Source organism: Drosophila virilis, chromosome X (genome assembly GCF_030788295.1).
Source record: "Drosophila virilis strain 15010-1051.87 chromosome X, Dvir_AGI_RSII-ME, whole genome shotgun sequence".
Lineage (NCBI taxonomy): Eukaryota > Metazoa > Arthropoda > Insecta > Diptera > Drosophilidae > Drosophila > Drosophila virilis.
In genome coordinates, this window is record NC_091543.1 from 13,102,326 (window position 1) to 13,121,191 (window position 18,866).

The 18,866-nt window shown below is 39.1% G+C and overlaps 1 long non-coding RNA gene across 4 annotated transcripts in view; it reads left to right on the forward strand.

The window, feature by feature from the left end:
* The first annotated feature begins 15,948 nt into the window (after positions 1 to 15,948).
* Positions 15,949 to 18,866, forward strand: part of LOC138911780 (uncharacterized) — a 44,946-nt gene continuing 42,028 nt past the window's right edge. For 3 of the 4 annotated variants that reach the window (XR_011417424.1, XR_011417425.1, XR_011417422.1), the window contains exons 1-2: positions 15,949 to 16,144; positions 16,380 to 16,455. This is a non-coding gene — a long non-coding RNA (uncharacterized lncRNA). The other variant, XR_011417423.1, reaches the window with a different exon arrangement.

The window sequence follows — 18,866 nt, forward strand, 5'->3', positions numbered from 1 at the left end:
CAGCAATTTTTATAGCATAATATCGAAGAAGAAAAACAAAGAGAACGGAAAAACATACTAAACAAAAATTGGAAAATACTTTAAGTATGTGCTAACTACGCGGATTTTTATAAAATATACAAAAACAAAATATTTATTTCGAATTTTCGCATTGTTTTTTTTTGTTTGTTTTTTTTTTTTGTAATTTTTTTTTTTTTTTTTTTTTGATAAATGTAACCTCAAGTAAATCAAACAAATGGAATAAAATAAGCGAAACTACAAAATAAACTAAAATAAAATTTGAAGCAAAAACAAACAAAAAGCAGCCACAGACAAACAAAGAAGAGACTTTAACAAACAAAAACAACTTCATTATGAAACTAATATTATAAAAGAAAAGAAACAAAACAAAAAAATCATAAATATGTATGCATAACTACAAATTTACAAAAAAAAAAAAAAAAAAAACAAAAACCAATACAAATACAAACTACAACTACTACAACTAATTAAAATAAACAGCAGTAAAGAATAAAAAACAAAAATAATAATAAAAGGGAGCGTAAGAAGCAAAGTATATAAAAATGTAAACAAATGAAAAATAAATGAAATTTTTTGCAGGTCTATTATATAGTGAACAATGTTGCCATTTGATACGATTTTTTCCAACAAGACATTTAATATATATACATACATATATACCTTATATTCCGATTCAAATGGAATTTTTGTAATTTTGATAAAAACATTAAAAACTACATGAAAAAAAAAAACAAACAAACAAACCAACAAACTAAACAACAACAATACACATAAACGAAAACAAAGTAAAACATTGCGTGGAAAATGTGTTGAAAAAAATGCAACAATGAGAAATAAATGCAACAAAATGCCTAAAAATCCAACAAAAAAAAAAAAAGGAACAAAAACAAACAAATTTAGAAACATTTGTGTTTTATTTATTACCCTGACAAACTTGATACCAGGCCACAAAACGCTGTGCTGCAACTCTAATAAAACGTACGATGCCCTACTACTCGATTCTCAAAAATTCAAGTAAGTCCTGCAGATTTACATGCTTTGATCGTAAGTGTTGTGTTAAAATCGCTTGTTTTTATGTATGTTTCTTTGTATGCATGCATGTTTGTATGTATGTATGCATGCATGTTTGTATGTATGTATGCATGCATGCATGTTTGTATGTATGTATGCATGCATGCATGTTTGTATGTATGTATGCATGCATGTTTGTATCTATGTATGCATGCATGCATGTTTGTATGTATGTATGCATCCATGCATGTTTGTATGTATGTGTGTATTTGTGTATGTATGTATACATCTGTTCGTTTGTTGGTATATATATTTGTATGTATGTATGCATATATGTATGCATATAAGTATATATGTACCTAGATATTTGTATGTATGTGTGTATTTGTGTATGCATGTATACATCTGTATGTTTGTTGGTATATATATTTGTATGTATGTATGCATTAATGTATGCATATAAGTATATATGTACCTAGATATTTGTATGTATGCATGTGTGTATGTGTGCTGGTATGTGTGTATGTTTGTATGTATCTATGTATGTATGTATATATGTTTATTTGTTTGTATTTAAGTATGTATGTATGTATGTATGTATGACTGTATATTTGTATGTATGTATACATGTCTGTTTGTATGTACGTATGTATATATGTAGGTGTGCGTGTATGTTATATTGTACGAAACTCAGACCAGACGTTTAATTCTTTTTTAAAGGAGGAATCTGTGCTGTTAGACAAAACATGAGACGCCCTTCTATGCGATTCTCAAAAATTCAAGTAAGTCCTACAGATTTTCATGTTTTGATCACAAGGGTGTTGTTAAAATAGTGTGTTGGCAGACCTATAAACTTGCTTCTTTGTATGTACGTATGTATGTGTGTGTATGCAAGTGTGTTTGTAAGTATGTATGCATGTATATAGCCATGTACGTATGCATGTATGATTGTACTTATGTCTGTATGTCTACGCTTGTGTGCTTATATACATGTTAGTATGTATGTACGTTATTTTATACAAAACTTACAAAGTTTACTTTATAGGTAACTCTAACCGCTGTGCTGCAAATTAAACATAAGACTGCCTACTATGCGATTCTCAGGAGTTCAAGTAAGTGCTAGGTTTTCTATCAACTGAACTATCAACATATCTTTTAAAAATAACTGCCAACTAAGCATCTGTCTTAGACATTTAGACATCATTTATCGAGGACTACGAAAAGCAAATCACATTACTTAAGAGTGTCCTCTAGCGTTTGGAAATAGTTTGGTATTCGATTTGATTAATTGTAAGGTCGATATGTATTGAATTTTATCAGGAAGTTGCAGTTGTAAGGTTATTAACTAAAGTCTTGAATTTAGTTGCCAGACATGCCACATAGATTTATAATTATAATTAGCTATAGCAATGTGGAGCAATTGTACAAGAATATTCAAGTCTCGTAGCTATCCAAAATTAGTCAAATTCAAAGGCACAACATAGCAAATCAACGAGCACGCCAAGAAAAAAGGGGTCTAGACGAACAGATCAGTAAATCATATTAATGCTTCAGCGATACAGGAGACCAGGGCTGAGGCGTGTGGCGAACGGGGCGGGAAGTTAACCAGCACTCACCCGAAGCCAACGATGCGCAGCTCAACCCACCTCACTAAAAGAAAAAGGTCAATTGATTGGGTGTGAGGTAGCATATGCAATCGTAGCCGGGAGAAGTGAACCGAATGCGACGATTGAATTGCTTCATGTGCGATTCATGCAACGCACGAGGTGCCACCAATCATTTGGGCGGTTGGGCAGGATGTGCCAGGATGTTGCCCGGCAGCGCTACAACTCGTTTTCACTTTCACTTTGATGGCAATGGCACAACATCTCAGTTTGGCGAGTAAAAAATTGGAATAAATGGAGTCTAACGTTAACTAATGCTGTTAATGTTAGTTCTTACAGTGTAGCTTTTACTGACAGTTGCTTAACAGCGTTAGGAATGTTAATGCCAAACTGTAAAGCATAAGAGTCATGGTAAGAAACGCATATGTGCGTCTCCGAATCAAAAGAAGTTGGGAACAATGCTCGAGTAAAGTGAATTTTTAAGTAGAGCTTAACAGCGAGGCCTTTATTAACAGTCACTTAACATTTAGCTGAATAACATCAGCAAAATAACATTATGTTCAAGTGGCTCAATACCAATACCTGCCCAAAACACGGCACAAAGATTTTAATATAAAATAAGCCTAAGTTCCATGGCCAGAGGCACGTCCATAAATTAAAAATCGAATATTTTGCATTTAATTTAACATGCAAATTACGTATTGTGCCCACTGTGCAATGTGAAGGACGGCGACGCCCAGTTGGCGATGCTGGAGAAAAAGATAGCAGACACGCATACTTCCGCCTGCGCCCAGGCACACACACACGAACACGCACACAAACAAACAACACACACACACACGCACACTTGCAAATTTACGCATTTTAATTTCCACGCACTGACCAACCGACCAGGCGCAAGGCGACAGCAGGCACGAAGTCTGCCGAGCAGGACAAGCAGCATTTGCGGCAGCAGTAACAAGAAGATGAAGCGGAAGGCGCACAGGAGCCAACGACACGACAAGGATAACAGCCGAACGCGAACGAGCCGCACAGCAGCCAGCAAGGACAAAGGCGACGGCGACAGCGACAGCGACTCCATAATTTTGAATTTCTTTCTCTAGGTGGACACGACCAAGCGCAAGCGACCAGGATGAGTACGATGGGGACCTTGGCTCGCAAAGGGGTAGTGGGAGGTGGGGCTGGTTAGTGGGTTCTGGTGGGGCAGACGAGGACGATTTCCAGCTGGCCAAAAGAAAAGGGTTGGCAACGTTGCGTTGTGTTTGCTTTTTATTTAGCTTGGCATTTTATTTATGCTGCGTGGTCGTTTCGTTGCCAATCGCAACGTTTTCGTTGCCGTTTTATACACTGCCACATCGGGCATATTAGCTGCCGGCCAAGTGTTGGTTACCCATAGAATTGCTTAGCTTATTATTATTGTTATAAAGAGATGCTTTAAAATTCAAATCGTATACTAGTGCACTCCACTCGGAGTATCTTTTTTGAGAAAAATTGTCAATTATGTGGGACAGGATGTGCCAGGATGTTTTACGTCCGTGAGACACCCAGCTTTCACTTTCACTTTGATGGCAATGGCACAAAATCTCAGTTTTGTGAATAATAGTAAAGCTATTAATGTTAGGTCTAACAGTGTAACTTTAACAGATCGTTGCTTAACAGCGTTGGGAATGTTAATGCCAAGCTGTAAAGCATAAGAGATATTGTATGAAAGCCATATGATGTCATGTTCAAAACTTTTTTGAGGCAAGAAATTTAGAAATTTTGCTAAGTCTTTTGCCTTTGCCCTACTTTAAATTCTACATAAAGGCTCAATTAATAGCTTTCTTTCTTTCTTTGTGACTAGCTAACTTCTGTTCAATTTCCTAACTAGACTGATTTGATGTCTTGAAACTCTGCATAGGTCCATATTTCCAGGACTATTATATCATAGCTGTCTATAGGAACTGTCGGTCGAATATAAGGTTATTGTATTGACCAATTTTTTTTTGAAATATCTTTACCAAACTCGGCATTTATAAGTTTTGCCATGCACAAGTTTTTCGTTTTCCAAGATATTTTCAACAAACTTAGCATTTAGGAGCTTTCCTTTGCTCACATATCTGTAAAGCCATAAGGCAAATGTTAACAAGGGTATTGAGTCTTCGGTGTATCGAAAAATAATATACTTTAAAATATGCTGTAAACTGGAACCTGGTCTACATCACAAAGGTCTTTAAGCTTGGCTCAAGCCGAGAATCGAACTATCAAAGGATTTCGTTTGGTTAGCTTGTAGAGTATTTCAACTTCGGCGTGTGATCAAGCACATTTTGGCTCGTTTTTTTGTTGTGCTTTTTAAATTGGCAAGCGCCAGCGGGCAGCTCAGCAGCCATCAAAACGCAGCAGCACCCCGCCCATTAGCCATTAGCTGGCAGCCCGGCAGCTCGGCAGCCACCACCGGACGCTGCTCTGCTCTGTCGCTCATCAGGGCTCTGTGAAGAGGGGGGGATTGGGTGAGACGAGGACCTGGACCTTAACCCGTTCGTGCGTTGCGTTGGCTGCTTCGTGCGTGCGTTGTCCAGTGGTTGGTGGATTGTTGGCCGGGTGGGTGGTGGGTGGTATTCGGCGGGGTGGTGCCGGGCAGCTGGTGGGCTTAATTTAAGCGGGTTTTATTTTTTCTCAATTTTGCGTTTTTTTTTTTGTCCACTTTTTTACATGCTTTTCGTTGCGTGTTTTTTATTTGATTTTGCTGCGTACATAGAAATATATACAACATACATATGTATATAGGGGGTGCTTTTCTGGACTGGACTGTGCGTGTGCGTGGGTGTGTGCGTGTGTGTGTGTGTGTGTGTGTGTGAATCTCGTTATGCTGTCTGTTGTTTGAAATGACCGCTGCTGCAGCGACGTCGCGCCGCAGCCTGCGCTCAATTTGCTGTAACTCTTTTTTTTTAGGCCTTTCCCTTTTCCCCTCTTCCTTCCCCTTCCCCTTCGCTATTTTTTTTTATATTGTTGTTGTTTCTTTACTTTGCGTTTTTTTGCTTTTATTTTTTATTTTTTTTGCTATATAACATTTGTTATATAATGTATTTAATGTGTTTTTATGTATATTTCTTTTGCTCTTTGCCCAAGCTAAACAATTTTAATTGAATTTTTAACAAAAATACAAAACCATTTTTTTGGTTTTTTCGGTTTGCTCTGCCCTGCCTCCGCCACCTCCACTAGCGGTGGGTTGGGTGGCAAGGGTATTTGCATATGGCCAGCGCCATCAAGTTACATTTTTTAATGACTAACAAAAATCGTTGCCTACTTTTGAGCGCCAATTAAAGCAATTTCTTTGTTTGATTCTCTTATTTCCAATCTGTGTTATATAATATGAAAAATTAATACTAAATTAGGTAAAAAGTAGGTAAAAATATGCAGAGCATGACAACTCATGAATTTGATATGATTCTTGAAAAGAAACTTAGTTGAGTGTCTCGTCCGAATGGCATGTCTAGGGTGCGAAGTTTTTGTAGTCTGCGTATCTGCCTATTGTTGCCCCGCTGACTTATGGCCAGGTGGTTTTCGTGTTGCTCTAGACGTTTGATATGGTTATTACTGAATCTGACTGTCTTCTCCAGCACTGTGGGAAACCAATAAAAATAAATGCGTGCAAATTGGAAGCTGTCAATTTATCAAAATAAATTATTATTATCTTTTAAGTTAGCCCGGTTGTTGCTAGCCAAAACGTTTCGTAAGCTGTCTGCTGCTGCCCACCCGGTACACCCGATTGGGGAAGAGATCTCGACGTGCCCAGAGTCGGGCAGGTAATAAACAGCCCTTATCAGTCGTCTTGTAAATCGGCCCAAGACGTCTTCTAAAGAGTCGTAGCATGTGAGGAATCGTAGTGAGAAGAAGAGATTGAGGTTGTCTTATTCAATTGACCAAACTATTGGGCTTATCTCCTTTGTTTAGAATTGTCTGTAGAAGAAGAACAAAGAATTTGTATTTAAACAATTGATTCGATTTCGATTAATTCAAATAATTATTTCGAATTTGCCAGATGAAATCGAGACAGCTAAGCAATATTTTTACGTTGAATGAAGCGACAGTAAAGTTAATTAATTGAATTCAATTCAAAGGCTAAAAACTTAACATAAATATGAATAATATATAACAAGAACGACTTGTTTGAACAATTAAAAAGTTCAAAATTTGATTAAAACTTGATAAACAAGAAACAATAGTAGCAATAACGATTATAAAAATAACTTATTTTAATGAGAATCTGCTAAGCAATTTAATTCCCATTTCATTCATTTCATCAAATAATTTTTCTAGTCTTAGTAATTTCGAAAAACATATTACTTTTAAATTGGGTGGGATGAGTAGTAAATACGGGCATGTATAGAAATGGAACGGAACGGAACGAACACAATTGGAACATAGCTTCAATAACAAATAAAATACAAATAATATCGAATGAGCAGCAAGACCAGACATATATTTCGAACAGAAAGGAATGGAAAAAAAATGAAACAGAAAGGAATGAAGACAATTGGAACATGGCTTCAATAATAACGGAATAGAAGCGAGAAAAGGAGCATAATTATATCGAATAAGCAGTATGGCTAGACAAAAAAAATGAAACGGAACGTAATGAAGATGATTAAAACATAAGTTACATAATAAACAAGAAAACGGTAATATCGAATTAGTAGTATGACCAGGCATACAAATGAAACGGAACGGAACGGAACGGAATGAAAACGTCAAAAACTACGGAAATGAAACGGGAAAAGAGAAAGTATGTTGCAACCTTTTGAACACAACAACGTAATCCATATCAAAAGCAAAAAAAAAAAGATCAGGTTATGCAAAATCCAAAAAAAAGGGCAAAAAGTGTGACCAAAGCTTAATCACATATGAGAAAGAGCATGAGAAAAAGAAGTGGACATTGTCATGGCAAATGATGCAGATTTAATTGTCAAAAGCAAGAGGGCAGCATCATCAATAATAGAAAACGATGTCCAAAATCAAATTGAAAATGCGAATAGAAATGTCAAAGGGCATGGGAAATGGAAAATGGTAAATGGTAAAAGAAATGTCTTTGATATTTAATATGTTTAAATATGCGAATCCTTTGAGGCGAGCCGGGCTAAATACAACAAAACAAAAAAGAAGCCTCATCAAATAAAATGAAAAACTGAAACAAAAAACCAACACACGCGCCGGACACAGCATGCATGTGTGTGTGTGTGCGTGTGTGTGTGTCTTAGATATATGCTGATATAGTAGCCGAAGGGGGGGGGGGGGGAGTGTGGTAAGGGGGCGCAAGTGAAATTCATTCAAACGAAACGAAATGAAACGAATTCAATTGAGATGACGGCGAGGACAAAGATGAAAACGAAGACGCAGACGAAGCCGAAATAATGCCAATGAAGAGTAAAAAATAGATCGATAGATAGCAGCCACTATACACACACACACACTGACACACACACACACACACACACACACTCTTACAGACACATGACCAGCATGTGTGACCAGTAGGCATTTGGTGGGCGGAGGGGACTGGCTTGAGCGGGTGGGCAGCAAGGAGAGAGAGAGAGAGGGGGGAGAGAGAGAGAGAGATCGTAATGCAAACTGTCAGAATGCGTAACTCAATTTACAATTTTGCTTTTACTTTTGCCTCGCTTCCCCCCCGCCCAATTCAACTGCTTCTTCTTTGCCGTTTTTTGCACAAAAGAAAACGCGCGTGTGTGCGTGCGTGTGCGTGTAAGGGTGAGCCAACTGTATGCTGAATTAAAAGAAAATGGAAAATGCTAAAAAACGAACGGCTGGACACGAGCCAGCAGCCGAGGGTTGGGCTTTCTCTGCCGGTCCAAGCAGCTGCCCATGATAAAGTCAGCCCAATGTGCGTGTCGTGTGCCAACAGTGCGGAGTGGGGGGGTGGTGTGGTGGTGGGGGGGGGGGTGGTAAGTTGATATGGTAGTAAGAGTGTGGTGAGGAGGAGATGGGAGGTTGGGGATGGCTGCAACAGCGTAGGCTGGTCAACGTTTTTTGTTTCGCACGAATCCTTTCGCCTGAGCAACACCACCCAACCCATCGCCCGCCCCAACCACCTGAAGCCAACATGAAAAAAATACGGCAAAGAAGTGCTGAGAATGTTCGACTAGATCATATGCTGTAAAAATGCTGTATGTTTTACAGATGCAATACTTAGCAGACAATGTTAATAAAGTATGTTATATTGTATTACCCAACACTCCAAAATGCCATATCAGTATGAAAATCTTTACCAACACTGAAAATTTCGTGCTTTACAACACTTTAGTATTTGAATCTACACTATGCCAGTATGTGGCTTTTATATGTACTCATCGATTATGGCTCTAAATCAACATCATCTATTAAGATCATGGATCTTTATACCAAGTCACATCAGTTCATTCCATTCCATGCAAACTATACATTTTCATATGATAATATACCATTCTATTCGAACCACACTATTCCCTGTAGGTCTCTCCCTCCCACTTCGTGGGCTCAAAATCTTTATGAAATTATCAGAATAGATACTATCACAACTATATTACTTACTATCACAACATTTTTCTAATATTTTCTTACCTATATGACGTAATCAGATTTTCTTAACTTATGTCGAAAATTTGTGTTTGCAGGAATGAACTCACTTCAGATACATATTTGTTGGCGTGTTCTATGTGAAAGTTGTTCAGTTCGTTTTTACAATTCGTACATTTACAGGGTATAAAAGGCGAACAAAAATTGTAACAAAAGCGGATGCTGCGTGGGCGCTAGAAGGGGTGCAGCTTGTGGATGAGGGGTGGAAGGGGGCGGGCCGTTTGGTTGTTAGGTAAGCAAAAGAATGGGTTGCCAAAAAAAAAAAAAAAAAAAACAACAAAACCAAATGGAAAATGCTGCACACACACACACACGCACCACACACACACACACACATGCACGTTCGTTTGGACAATTGGCCATGGCTTCCATTTTTTTTTTTTTGCCCAGCTGCCCACCCCCCCGACATTAAGTCCTCTGTTTGCGAAGCGTGCAGAAAAGCTGACCAGCACAAAAAAAGAAGCTGAAGCTGAAGAAGAAGAAGAAGGAGCAAGAGCAAACGCACGAAATTACATAGAAAATCTTCGGCACAATGCACATAAAAAAAAAAAAAAAAAACGAAATAAAAAAAATAAAAAACAAGCGGGCAAAAATCTTTGGAAAAAACGTGGTAAAAAAAGGGTTACGAAATTCCGTCGACGCAGACGCCGACAGCGGCGTCAGCTTTGACGTTGGCATCGACATCGACATCGACATCGGCGTCGACGTCGACGTCGACGTCCAAGTAAAGAAATGTAAAGAAAATTACAAAATCACCCCCTTTGGCCAGGCTTACATGCTTACAGTTATTACCGCGATAAGGTGAGGGTGTCCATATAGGCCAGACCAAAGGGCTGCTGTGGAAGGGGCTGCGGGGAGGACAGCGTACAGAGGACAGTCGATGGGTCTGGTCGTGGGCTTATCAGAGTTCCGGAAATGAGTTGTGTAAGTTGCAAGTTGATGTAGCTGCAGATTGTCGTTGTCTTTGCGGCGATATGAATGCAGCGCAGGGTGTGCAAATAGCAATGAAAGTAGCCTTGATCAATATGCAGCGATAATAGTCCAATGAATTGATTTGAAAATAGAATTTTCCAGGTCGTAATAGAAGGGTTGTGTGTCAGGTGCCCAAACTGAACATTCCCTATAATGCCCGATTACCAATTGTTCTCTTGAGTTTCTCTCTTTAAATACACGTAATCAATCGATCGAGGCTACAACTATAATAGCCATATCCTTATTATATACTAACTTTTCATTCTTCACAGTGCTAGAATTTTGAATCTGCGTCAGGGTAAGAAAACATCCTACTTCATATTAATATAGTTTTGTATTAAAGTATATAAACATATATTAAGTCTGCAAGCAGACTTTGATTTCTTAGGGTTTTATCTTAGTTCTAGACGTTCTGAAATTCAATCTCGACTCATTATCACCAAATTACCAGAAGCATACTTTTTGGCGTAGAAGCAAATAGAATTGTTTCTTAGGCGACAGCTACATTTATTAGAATATCCGATCCTTGCACATGAGAGCATTTAAGATTAACGGAAAGAACATATTCTTAAAAACAGGAGTTTTTAATGTCAGATAGTAATTCTTTCCCAGTGACTGTATGGTATAAGGACAAGCATTGCAAGATATGAAATTTAAAGTATTTTTATAAATTCAAAGCATTTTAAATAATAATTTAGATAGAAAGCAACTTTCACTGCTGTGAATACACATATGTTATAACTCAGCGCAGCTGTCGCAGCAGCAGCAACAACTACAACAGCAAAGGAGCAGGAGAAAGACGAAGATTTTGCTGTTTGCTGTGGGCACATTAATAAACAGCTAGCAAAAGTGCTGCCCATGCCCAAACACAACACACACACACACACACACACGGACACATATGCACGGGGTGTGAGAGGGAGAGCCGCACATGTTCATGCATATGCATATACATTATAAAATGTGGTACAGACAACAACAACAACAAACGGCCCTTCCCCACACGCACACAGACATCAGCAAACACACACACACACACACACACACATACACACAGACTGGTCAAGCAAATACAGCAAATCAAACGCAGTCATCACACGACCCAACCAAACCACCCTCCCCCCCGTCAGATCGTTCCCATTTGTTCACACACTTTGCCTTTTACTTTTGCGCGCCAAAGTATGCTACAAAAAATTAGATGCTGACCAAAGCGCTGCGCTGCGCCGTGCCGTGCCGCGCTGTCAACGTCGACAGCAGCGACAGCGTCGGCAGCAAAATGAAAAATTACATAAAAACCAAATTTATATATACACTCACACACACATGCATGTGCATATGCAGGAGAAAATACGTCAAAAAAAAAAAAAAAAACGTAAAAGAAATTGAGAAAAAAATAACGAAAAATCTTCCCTTAGCTTTTCATTTCAAAGTTGTGTAGTTGACAGTCAGACGCAATGTCCAATCCCCCCCCCCCCCCCCCCCCACCACCACCACCACCGTCCGCATACAACCCTGCAACGCCCCCTTTCTGTTCTGTCAATTGTTGTTGCTGTTTTAAGTAGGAAATTGTGTCCGAGCAGCTCGCTTGCTCTCGCTTATCAAATGAATTTCTTTTGTAAACTTGCTGCCCGTCAAGGAGCAGCGCAGAAGGACACGACACGACGGGACTGGCAGAAAAACAGACAGACAGGACAGTAACAGACAACCCTTTTAGCTACGCCCGCTACGTCAGGTGGGTCGGGGCCAGCGGGTTCGTATTCGACTAATGCTAATGTCGCATATACGCTTGCCATTCGCTTTGTTTTCAATGTTTGTGCTTCTTGTTGTTGTTGTTGTTGTTGCTGCTGTTTTTTTTTTTGTGATTTTGCATGAGCTGGTTTTCGTTGTGTTTCCTCGGTTTTGTTTGTTTGTTGTTGTATTTTTTGCTTGTTTTTCGTAGCGAGTGGCCGATTTAAAAGGCATCAGTTTAACCCACTTTTTTTAAGCAGCCACTGTGGGAACTAAGTCAGTGTGTCTGCCAGCCAAAAACCAAAAACTATGCATATACAAATTCAGGCTCACACACACACACACACACACATGTGTTAGTGTGTGTAGCCACTATAAGCTTAACATGCAGCTTTGGGCGTTCAGTTGCCAGTTTTTAGTTCTCAGCTCTTACAAATTGTGCTGTGCGCTCAAAAGTATGCTACGCCAAATGCGACGGACCGTGCAAATGCCACGCAATCAAAAACTTTCGTTCTCACGCTCTCCCACTCTCCACACGCGCACACACACACACGCGCACTCGCTCACTCTGCCGCTGCGGCTGCTGTCCATTGCCCACCTACATGCATGTGTGTGTGTGTGTGTGTGAATGTGCAAGTGTAAACAGAGCGCAGGCATTTTGTTCTTGCGGTCGCAGAACTTGAAAACTAGTTTGCATAAAACAACAACAAGCGTGTGTGTATGTGTGCCTGTGTGTGTGTGTTGGTGTGCAGCAACTAGTACAGCGATAGGGTTAGTTTTCGGCCAGCCTTATGTACAGGCCACTAGCTGATAGCCCCAAACATTGCCTTGATTATAAATTTCAACTTAATTACATAAACAGAATTTAATCCTTTCTAACTGTGTCGCATTTTATATATGTATATATATATAGGTGTGTGTGTGTGTGTATTTGGGTATGTATGCTAGCACGCATTGCGTATCAGAATCAGTGCATGCTTATGTGTATGTGTGTGTGCGTTAATTTATGGGCAGCATAACTATCACAAAACAAGCACCCAAAATTTGTGCACAGTGGACACAAGTAATTGAAAAAGGAAACTAGAAAATGCGTATTTGTTTGTATAGCAATATGCACATTTATTTTTTGTCTTTTTAAAACGGTTAATAACATTAAAAATAATAATAATACTATCAAAAATACGAATAATATAATATTAATGCAGTTTAATATCAAAGACAAAAACTATTCTATTATATATGATATTCTGTAGGGGAAATAACTTTGAATGTTCTAAAAAAGTTAAGGAGCAGGTACAGCAAAGGCTCTAGAGTCTGAAGCGATCTTCTTTACATTTTCAATAGTATAATTTTCAATTATTTTCATTTCTTTTTTGGTTTCAATACGTAAACAATCTAAATTTTTGATCAACATTTCATCACAGCTTGCATCACGGTGCAGCGGGACAAACGAAGGACAACTGAGAACAAAACTTGTTCATGATGAATATTCCAAACTTGTGCATTAGTTTTGGGCTACCCCTAACCGAAAACACACACATACACAGGCACACACACGCATAGTTTAGAGCTGTGTGAAGTGTAGCATAGAAACAGGCGTCAAGAACGCTTCCCTTCCCTTGCCCTTGCCCTTGGTGCTGCTCCTGCTCATGCTTTGGGCTGTATGCTATATATTATTTTGGCTGCCCAGGCTGATCAACACAACACACACCTGACTCACACACAGACGGACAGGGAAAGTGTGAGTACGAGTGAGAAAGAGACAGAGAGAGAGAGAGAGAGAGAGAGAGAGAGAGAGAGAGACTGAGAGAGAGCGAGAGAGAGCGAGCGAGAGCGAGGCGAATGTTAAACCAATTTCCACACAACAATTTTAAATTTCCGACTCGGTCCAATACACACACAAAACTTAGATTTGCGAATGCCAATTTGGGGGCCTTCAGCCCGAAGCATGTTCGAGCCACACACACACACACACACACGCACATACGCACTCACACAGCTACACCTAGCGTTAACTTACAATGAAATCCATTCCTATTCCCATTCCCAGTCCCATTGCCAGCGTCGCCTGCTGCCTGCCACGCCTCCATCAGCTTGTAAATTGCGCAAGTTGTGGCGCAGGGTATACGCTTCTATGTGCATGTGTATATGTGTGTGTGTGACTGGGCGCACTATTTTACATACGTAATGCCAACTTCATGGGGCTTTGGTAAAGCTCATAAGCGCCGCTGGCTACAGCATCGAAATTAGCGTTTGGACCTTAGACCTGGCCATTGGGGAGTTGCGCAACTCAAAAGTGGGCGCAGGGGCGCATAGGGGTGTTCTTTGCACACATATGTAAGCGTGCGTGTGTCAGTGTGTGTGTTCGTGTGTGTAACATGAGAGCGACCTGACATATGTACTTAAACACTTGTATGTAGCTCTACTTAGCTCGACAGACTCTTGAGCCCAGCTGTGCACTTGCTTAGGAAAAGGCTTTGAGTTCGAGCCCCCATAAAAAACAGTGAGCTCTAAAAGTCCGTTTGCATTGGTTAAAATATTGAATTTACCTATTAATTTGGGCGTGGTCAAGTCAGAGACCGAAACTGCTCTACAACAAAATTTCGTTTTCATAATTTCCAATTCTAATTGTTTGTATAACTCAGAAATCAATGTATCTTTTATAATAATATTTATTTGTCCATATATGTTTATCCAGACTGACTGGCTCACTGACTAACTGATTGACTGATTGATTGATTGATTAATTGGATTGAAATTTTCACTGTAGTTACCTTATGTGATCGAGGTGCAGTCTTTGACGGGATTTTGGCAAATTTCACACACAACTGTGAGTCAAAAGTTTGATCAGAGTTAATTTTTGGGCTTCAAGATTCTCATCACTAGACTAGCAAATCGCTTAAGACATAGCATTCAAGAAATTACAGGTAGATTTTTCACGGTCGGAAAATAAAAGAAAAAGTTATGTCTAACTTTTGTTAAGCTTAAAACTTGTCACGGGCAGCAACATGCCCATATTATACTTGTATGCATGTACGTATGTACATATGTATGTATGTGTGTGTATTTATGTATGTATGCATGTATGTATGTATGTATGTATGTGTGTATGTATGCATGTATGTATGTATATGTATGTATGTATGTTTGTATGTTTGTATGTATGTATGTATGTATGTATGTATGTATGTATGTATGTATGTATGTATGTATGTATGTATGTATGTATGTATGCATGTATGTATGTATGTATGTATGTATGTAATATGTATGTATGTATGTATGTGTGTATGTATGTATGTGTGTATGTATGTATGTATATATGTGTGTACGTGTGTATGTGTGCGTGTGTGTGTGTGTGTGTGTGTGTGTGTGTGTGTGTGTGTGTGTGTGTGTGTGTGTGTGTGTTTGTATGTATGTCTGTATATATGTCTGAATGTCTGTATGTCTGTATGTCTGTATGCGTGTATGTATGTATGTATGTATGTATGTATGTACATAGATGTATTGATGAATGCAAGTGTGTATGTTTGTGTGTATGTATGTATACCTATATGTATGTATTTATATATAAATATATATATATATATATATATATATATGTATGATGTGTATATATGTATAATGTGTGTAGGTATATGTGTATACAGGCATACATATGTTTTGATGTGTGTACGTATGTATGTAGTTTGCATTATGTATGAATGCATATATGTATGTGCGTATGCATATGCATTTATGTATATATGAGTAAGTAACTGTATGTAAATATGTTTGTATGTATGTACTCTGTATGCTTGTTCGTATATGTGTATGTATTACATGTACATATGTATATATTATGTATGTAGTTATATATGTGAATAAAAGTATGCATAAAGTTTGTATGTTTATATGCTGCGCTTCAAAAAATAATGTATGCCCTACTACTCGATTCTCATAAATTCAAGTAAGTCCCATACGTTTCACTCTAAAAAGGTGCCAGCTTCAACTGTGGAGGAGGCGGCGACTTGGGCATAGCAGGAGACGGCGACTTGGGCATAGCAGGAGTCGGCTACTTGGACATAGCTTGAGCAAAAGAGGAGACGGCCGCCTGATCATAGCAGGAGGCGGCGGCTTGAACATTTAAGTAGGCGACCAAAACTCTATGTTTGTCGGAGGAGGCAGCATCAATTTGAAACCTGAAAATTGAAAAAAAGGTACGTATTATAAACTTAACTATGCCTTACTATATTCGTATGTATGCATGTTTGTTTGTATGTATTTGAAAACACACATGTACGTATGTATTTTAAAATGTCTATATGTCGAGTTGAGCTGAAAATGAACATGAAGCGTATTCATGAATACTGCTCTTCTAAGCGATTCTCACGCACTCTAATAAGGTTGGACGAGCAAGCAGCGTTTTTAAACTTTACTTTTCTTTTCTTTTAGTGATGTGTTTACATAGAAGTTCGCCTCTCGCCTACTGATCGATGACAATAAAAACATCGTGCGTGGGAATTGACAGGTGAGTACGTTACTACAAATATATAATTATCTCTATATATAAAATTATCTCTATATATATAAAACTGCAAGAGCTAGAAAGCTAAACTTTTCACTATATTTCCCTTATGGGATTACTCAGAGCAATTCCAATTCCATGCGTTTGTATGAAGCTCTTTTGTTTACTATTCAAATTCATTTGAGAAGTGTTTCACACTTTTCGGAAAATCCTTTATGAAAAATCATTCGAGACGTGTTTCACATTTTCTGCAAGCTCCAAGATCCTTTGTGCGAAATGCAACTCGACAATTTTTCTGGCCAAGTTTGAAGTTTTGTCCGATTGGCTTAAAACTTTTTTTTCGACGACCTTCATAAGAACTTCGCAAATTTCACCCGCAACAGTGGTAAATTGGCGGAAAACGCTTTTGTGAATTCTAAATTCAATGAAATTAATGTTCGTTACTTTAGTTGGGATTTTGGCTCGAACTTGGCTGAAAGTCATCTCAAATATTGATAATTCAGTTGCCGAATAATACACGACTTCAATTCGAATTTTAACTTATGGGTTATGTGAAAATTAGGCTGAAGTCTTGCTGCTTGCCACAGTCGAACCAGAATTTGTCAGCAGCTGACTCACACTTACACACACACCCACACACACACATACACTTAACTCCTGGAAGGGGAGCACATGAAGGCAGCTGTGATACCAAGTTATGTGACTGCGGCTTCAGGATGTGACTGTTGTTGTGTGTGTGTGTGTGTGTGTGTGCGTGTGTGTGTGTGGTAATGCGTGCGTTCGACCGTGCGGCGCTTTCGCTGAGCCGTTGCGCCAGGACACACAAAGACGCATGAATTTTTTACTGGACCAGAAGCGAAAGCAGCCAGCAGCAACATAAGGACAGCTACTGGCAGCTTACTGTTTTCGAGTTGATTTTTTAGTCTCAATACCCTGTAAGTGCGTATTGAAATAGCGGCAGGCCAAGCAACAGAACAGCCAAACACAAGAACTATGCTCTGCAGGTGCAGCTCTGTAGAAAGTGCATCAAGGCTCGGGCGGGCTTTCCCACTGAACCCGACACTTGCATATGCTCAATTCCAGGAAAAGCTCCTTCATGACGGACATTTGTAACTATTTTTTTTTAATTGAGTTTTTCTCATACTCAAATAATTCTATTTTAGCGCATTGGCAGCTGAGTTAAGTAAAATTGAAGGCACATTTTACAACAAATATCAATTTATTCGTCTGATTTTCTCCGATTTTTATATGAACAACAGTTTTCCTTTTATATATATTCGTATATATTTTGTATTTATAGAATAACTGCCAGTCGAGCAGTTTTCAATTTTTAGTTTTGTTTTTTTTTTTTTTACAACTTTTTCACTGGACGTGCGATTACTTTGGATGTGTGTGCGTGTGTGTTTGTGTGTGTGCTGTGTGTGTGCCTTGCTACCCCCATTTGACTTCACATGCGTCAAGACGTGGGCAACCCCCCTGCTCCTATTAACCCCCTTTAGTCCAACTTATGCCGCTGGCCAAAAGCTGAAAGCGAAATGCGTTTCTCTGTCTGTCGCGCTGTCTATTTGTTTATTTGACAACATTTTAGAGCACATCTGTGTGTGTGTGTGTGCATGTGTGTGTGTGTGTGTGCATGTGTGTGCATGTGTGTGCTTGCTATTTATGCGCCAAGTTTGAGCGCCATGTCAAATATCTCATGTGATTCCATTTGCTGTACTTGGCCTGCAATTGAAATTAGGCTTGTGCCATAGCCGCATCTGCCGCTGCTGGCCGATAGATGGCGCTGGCGCAATTAAGTTGCCGCTTAACCGCTATTTTGTTGGGCCTTTTGTTGCCAACTGTACTCGAGCTGTGCTGGCCGCGTCGCATTAGCGAAATGACATTGAAATATTACAAAAATTTAAAAACCATTATAAACAGACAAGAATGCCCCAACTCTCGCCCCCATTCAATTTACCCCCTTAACACACACACTCTCTGCATAGTATACATAAATATCTTATGTAGACACTACCTTCGGGGCCGGGGGCAGGGGGCAGCTCGAAAAATTCTTAACACCGAAAATTGCGCGCGAATCAAATAAAAAGAGGAAAATAAAGAGAGAAAAAAAGAAATTTCTATATATATATATATATAAATAAAGAGGAAAATCAACAGCAACCAAGTGAAAGGAGAAAAAAAAAACATCCACTTTTGCCCGTTTTTGTTTTGTCCTTGTCGTAGTCGCCGTCGCCGTTGCCGTCGCCGTTGCCTTCGTTGTCGACGCCTTGCGCCTGGTCCTGGTCCTGTCCTGGTCCAACTGGACCGCGCTGGGCGGCTGAGGGGGCGGGTAAGGGGCCGACGTTGCGTACTACCAATTTGCTAGTGACCATAATCAACCCCTTTTTTCTTGATTTTTTTGTTGTTGTTGTTGT